General features: G+C 39.5%; 1 protein-coding gene across 2 annotated transcripts in view; it reads right to left on the minus strand.

The window, feature by feature from the left end:
• Positions 1-358, minus strand: part of sona (sol narae metalloprotease) — a 67,046-nt gene extending 66,688 nt beyond the window's left edge. For both annotated transcript variants that reach the window (XM_018546845.1, XM_018546846.1), the window contains exon 1: positions 232-358. The gene's annotated coding sequence lies outside the window, so the exon portion shown is untranslated. The remainder of the gene's footprint in view (positions 1-231) is intronic.
• Positions 359-6,000: the final 5,642 nt, after the last annotated feature.

Raw genomic sequence — 6,000 nt, forward strand, 5'->3', positions numbered from 1 at the left:
GAAACTTTGCTTTCTAGCATACATAGACGTAACACAGCGAATCATTACATCTTTATTGCTTGTCGATGTTAAACAAAGATGAAATAATCGCTGTTTATACATGTATTTGTGTCGTTCTATATATCTTAATCGTTTATCAAACGCGAAAGAAGGAAGGAATGACACAAATAGCGGTAATAGCGTCTCTCCGAACGCGTATCTCGCTGGCAGCACCGCGCAGGTGTAACTCACCGTAACTCGCGCCAATTTTCGCAATCCCTAGATTCGTAATATATGTATTACATATATTACGTATCTCGGATTTCTCTCGGTCACTCGACGGGATCTTGAGGAATCACACGCGAATCACGCTTCGTACGACTCGACGCGGACGATGGGCATATCCTCCTCTCCCGATGACACCCCGCCGATAGACTAACTGCCGTCGAAGGACAAGCGAACGAACGGCACCCGGTCTCGCGCGCGCGCGCGCGCGTGACGGTGGCGATGGTGATGGCGATCCGAAAATCCCTCGCGCGAGAGAGAGGAGCGTGGAAGGGAACCGGGGCGCGGATGAAGATGGGCCGAACGGGTGGTGTTTAGGCACGCGCGCCGCCGCGGATTCGGAATTTAATGCGAGTGCGCGAACGGACTCGGTGTAACTGCGACACACAACGACGGCGGCCGTCGGTGCCGGCGGGTGGCGAGAGTCGACGCGGGAAGTGGGGAAGTCGGGCCCCGACGTGAGGGACCGCGGCGCGGGGAAGGACCCCGCGCACTGTTCTCGGCGCAGAGCTCTTGAACGTGCGGATCACGTTCGTTACATGGCTCTGCTCGTGCGCAGGAGAAGCTAGGCCGTCCGTCCGAGAGAGTCGCGAGCGAGGACCTCGCGCGCGTTCGATCAATTTAATTGACAAGTGTAATTGATAAAAAGAAAAAGAAAGAAGTTGATAAATCCGAAGCGAAAAGCTTGGAATTTTGCTCGAAAACTTTGTAAAATTGTGAGCCCGCGGTTCTCGTGACACGACATATACTTGCGCGCAATTTTTCGAAAGGTCGCGCTTTTACGTTCTAGACGTTCGAGATATCGAATCTCGATTCCGGTCTGTTTTGGTTCGTTTTTGTCGCAAGATAATTTTTTCGAGCTTGTTGATTGGTAATAAGATAGACAGCACCCTTTTGTTTTGCAGCCATAAACTTGAAAAATATGTACGTACGACAAATGTAATACTAGCCTTACGACTGCAGCTTTTTCTACTGCGATGCCAAATATTATGTTACTGCGCGCTGCGTGTTAAAGTCGGAAGAGTCACCTGTTCCGCTGACACTTTGTTTATGTAGGAAGTTATTTACATTAGTTCAGCAATAAAAAGCGTAACGATAAAATAACGCGCCGCTGTGTCCAGATAATAGAGTAGAAAGGAACTTAAGCTGTGAGAAATTGATCAATCGTAGTCGATTATTCTCTTCGCATTTGTCTGTAATTGGTCAATTTCTTATTTAGACCTAAAAGGCTTACTACTCCATTGTAGACACCGCGTGAAACTATTTGAAATCAGATTTTAGAATACCAACGTGTAGCTATAATAATTATAAAAATTTGAAAGTGTTTAATCAAGAGCATTTGATTTAATGCAAAGTTTACTTCAGGTGATACAAATCCTGAAATACAATAATTCACGAATAGAACTTTTATTTGTAATTTCACATATATGTAATAGAATCTTTTAAGAGTCAAAATATACAAATGTATATAAGATGTACATAAAAATATACGGTATAGAAGCTATAAATAAAATTTTCTCTTATTATAATTTAAAGCAAATTATAATTACGGTTGCTCATTCTCGCGTAGCGGAACGTGATTCCCCAGAGTTGTCTATGCATATTCTTAGCAATTCGGATATCTGCGTTTAATTACAAAGATAATATTACGAGATAAGAGAAGCGCGTTATGAACATATTTCCGTTTCGTGAAATTGATCTCCTTAGATCGTATATATATAGATACCTTGAAACAATCAATGTCATTTACCGACCCGACGGAAGAGAGAAAACGCTACACGTGCAGATATAGTATAGGACGTTCGCGTCTCCTTTTACTTTCGAGCCGTCGCCGCGTCGAGTAACACGGTTACTGCTCTCCAAGGTGTTGGATTATAGACCATGTTAAATCGAAGGGATGCGGCGGAGGGGAATCGCGTAACCATCGGACGAGCGTTGAATCAGCATCGCGGAAACTTTAATTATCGGCGGCTTTCCACGGAGCGAGTCGCTTATCCACGAATTGCATCCACGGTTGGATGACCGTTTACGACGTTGCGCAACAAGTAAATGGCTAATAACCTCGAAATGAGAGATTTCCTTTCGAATGCGATTCCGCGTCGTGGAAATGCGAACGGTCCCGAGCTTTATTATAGGAAAGCACGACAGCTGTATCATTTACGAAAGTTTTTTCTTGTAGTTTAACTTTCAATTTTACTCGGGAAACACGACGAGCCTTTCGCGCCAATACTCATCGAGAAGAGGATACACCGTCGTCTTTTTTAGCGCCACGTAATTTTCAAACGGCTGGCTGCTTATAAGTTCAGCGTTATGACGTTAGGCAAAGATTCACATTAAAATGCCAAGCGAATCAGCGCTCGATATTGATTAAGTAATTCTAATATTTGTCTTAGCATGTATAAAGCTGGTTCTACATTAGTTGCAAGCCGATCGTAAATTCGTTGCGACAGCCAATCTCAAGCTTGCATTTTGAAATCAACGCTTCAGATTGGCTGTCGCAACAAACTTGTGATCGCCTTGCAACTAATGTAGAACCGGCTTAATACAAAGATTGCGTTGAGCAGAAAAAAAACTGTTTGGCAATTGTTGTAAAATGTTTTAATACATTCTAAAAGATATGGGTGTAAATTTAACACCGTGAGGTGTTTATAAAGTTCTCGTCGTGTTGAAATTATAGTATTAAAAGCCAGCTGTTTTTTCTAAAAATCCATGCCTCGGAATTAAATTTCTTGTACCGTTCATCTTTCTTCTTTTTCTTTTCATATTAAAAAGAAAAAAAAAATACAAAAAATAGATAGTACGAGTTCGGTCCTGGAAAAGGAGAAGGCCTACTCAAGCAGAACAGCAAGTCATTATGACATCAAAATGACTCCAAAATGATCATTTAAAGTCACTTTTCATTTGCGATTTCTTTTAACGTTATTTTGACATTATCGTGACTTGTTCTGCTTGGGTATAAACACCAATATGGTGTGAATTTAAGCCTAATCCACAATGTGTTCTTTGCTTCTTGTTTTTTTGATTTCAACTTGATGCCTTTTTCTTTCTTTCAGACCGTCGATAATCTCGTTTCTTATTTTACGTATTTTTTATTTCTTTGTCAAAATTTGTCAACTTTTATCTCGAGCGACAGAATTAAAATGAAGAAACTGAATAGAAAAGACAACAAGACAAGAAGTAAAAAATGGCACGAGCATAAGAAACAGGAAACAAAGAGCACATTGAAGATTAGGCTTGAAAATCGTTGGTGTTTATATATCATACTACAAAGATGTTAAAAGAATTAAAATCTATGATGTCAGTTCCACATGATGTTTTACCAACATCGTCACGATGAGAATTAAATTAGACACCGCATGTGTGTTAAATCCACACCCATATTTTTTAGAGTGTACGGTTGATCTTGCTCTTAGTTCCTGGATCTACATGTATATACCAATCGCATTAAAGACTTTTACAACAGTCGCAGAGCTGTCTTTTCTATTAAACACAGTTATTAAGATAAATTTATTCTTGTACTTTTTTCTTGAAATCGAGCATGTTCAATGCCGCGTTCAGATATTTATAAATTACGCAGTTGTGCTATCTAGAACGCATGTCCGTACGCGCATAAATCCGAATGACCGGCGCCATCGCGGACGTGCGAATAAATAACGCGGGAGGAAACGTATTGCGGGATCGTAGAATTGCAGGCTTCTCAGCCGGAAGCGTGTTTACAGTTCGCGTGACCGGCACCGTCGCGAAACCAACGAGGTTTAGACTCTCGAACGCGAATTTAAACGCGCGCAGAAGGGGCGGGGGAGGGGCAGACACCTGAATGCAGCGACGCTTGATACGATACAGCTTCACGACCCGGCGGCGCACAATGGCGGGGGTGGTGACGGACGAGAGAAGGACAGCGGGGAAAAGAGATAGATAAAGATAGAGAGAGAGAGAAAAAAAAAAGATCGAAGGAGTGGTAGGGAAACGGCGTATAGCGTGGGCCTTTAGCCGGTGATCGTTTTCCGGTTTTCCGTTCTCGCGAGAGGCACAATTCTCTGCCTCCTTGTCCTTCTCTCCCTCCCTCTTCTTCTCTCTTTCTCTCTCCCTTTTTCTCTTCCCGTTGGTATATCGCCACTCTCTCGCGAGCACTCTCAGGCCTCCGCTCCTGTCTCGCGCGCGAGAGGGAAAGTATTTTATATCACGCTTGGCTTGGCAAGAGAAAGGGGACATGGCTCGCTCCTAATTTCTGCTTTAATTTCGTGAACCTATATACTCGCTATGTATATATATATATATGCTATTGTACATGATACGTTGTAATACTAGACGCTATGCTCGAATTGTTCGCCGATGCAATCATATTGAAAACAGAAACATTTACTTAAATATATACTTAATATCAATTTGTTTAGTATATAATACAAATCTAAATGTATCTAATTTTGCATCTTTTAATATGTAACTTGTTTATTATTTCTTATTAAATTTTAATTAGTAATATTGCTGCAATATCAGTTTAGACGATGTTTTTTTCTATTTATGTACAGAATAGTGTATATACAATGCACATCTAAATGTATCTAATCCTATATCTTTTGATGTAACTTGTATATTATTTCTTATTAAATATTAATTAGTAACACACTGCAATGTTATCAGTTTGGATGCCATGTTTTCTTTACTTATATAATACAGAAAGTTGTATATATATTATACAAAAAGCTATAACTATTAGAGAATAAATTTTGTATAAACGCTACTTCTATTCTAAGTATAGTAATTAGGAATCAAGATTAATGTCACGAAAGAAAATTGGTAAAAGTAAGCTTATATTATGTCAAGAAACTTTGTAAGATGATAGAGCTTGAATTAAATTTAATTATTCCGTGCGATACATTCTCAAAATGTTTGTTTCAGATACAAGTTTAGCGGCTCGTTATGAAACACCTCGCATATCATCGGAAAAAGTTCTATCGTTCTCGTTGCGAAACCGGATCGGCCTGTTCGAAATGGCTTATACTAAACAGGACTTAATTTTATACAGTGCTAAAATAGATAATATAACAATTTTATCTGAAATTATATTATATTTTCTTAAATATTAAATTAATTAATTATAAAATAATTATAATTGTGCATAAATGTTTCAAAAATATTATTGTTATTGTCATATTATTAATTATCATTTATGATGATATTGTTATTATTCATTAAATATTAATATTCCAAACTATAAAATATCACTTCTAGCTGCATTGAAAGGTATCAAATAATTAATATTCATGACGAACAAATATTTAAACAGGAAGCCCGCGCCCCGAATATGCGATACGTGTGCAAACGTATCATTTACGATGTGTGTGTCTATTTGAACAAAAAGTATTCTCAAAATATCGACTCTACACTTTGCGATTATTTTTACGCAGAACTAATTGTAAGACAAAGAAGATTCTTTGAGCGTCACGTAAATTCGCAAAGTGATACGTTTAAGATTCTGCAATTCTTTCTCTCTCTCTCTCTCTTCTCTGAAATTATTGCGGAGCAAGATAAATTCTTATCTACAATGTTGATATAATCTGGAGCGAGGCTTTGACAGAGTTCGAGGACGAGGACAAGGCAAACCCGCGCCGTTCAATCCAGAAAAAGATAAAGAGAAAGACAAAGTTCCGGAGAATGCTGAATGGGAGAGGAGATACGACGAGGAGAGAGAGAGAGAGAGAGAGAGAGAGAGAGAGAGAGAGAGAGAGAGAGAGG

The sequence above is a fragment of the Cyphomyrmex costatus genome, unplaced genomic scaffold (assembly GCF_001594065.2).
Source record: "Cyphomyrmex costatus isolate MS0001 unplaced genomic scaffold, Ccosl1.0 scaffold590, whole genome shotgun sequence".
Lineage (NCBI taxonomy): Eukaryota > Metazoa > Arthropoda > Insecta > Hymenoptera > Formicidae > Cyphomyrmex > Cyphomyrmex costatus.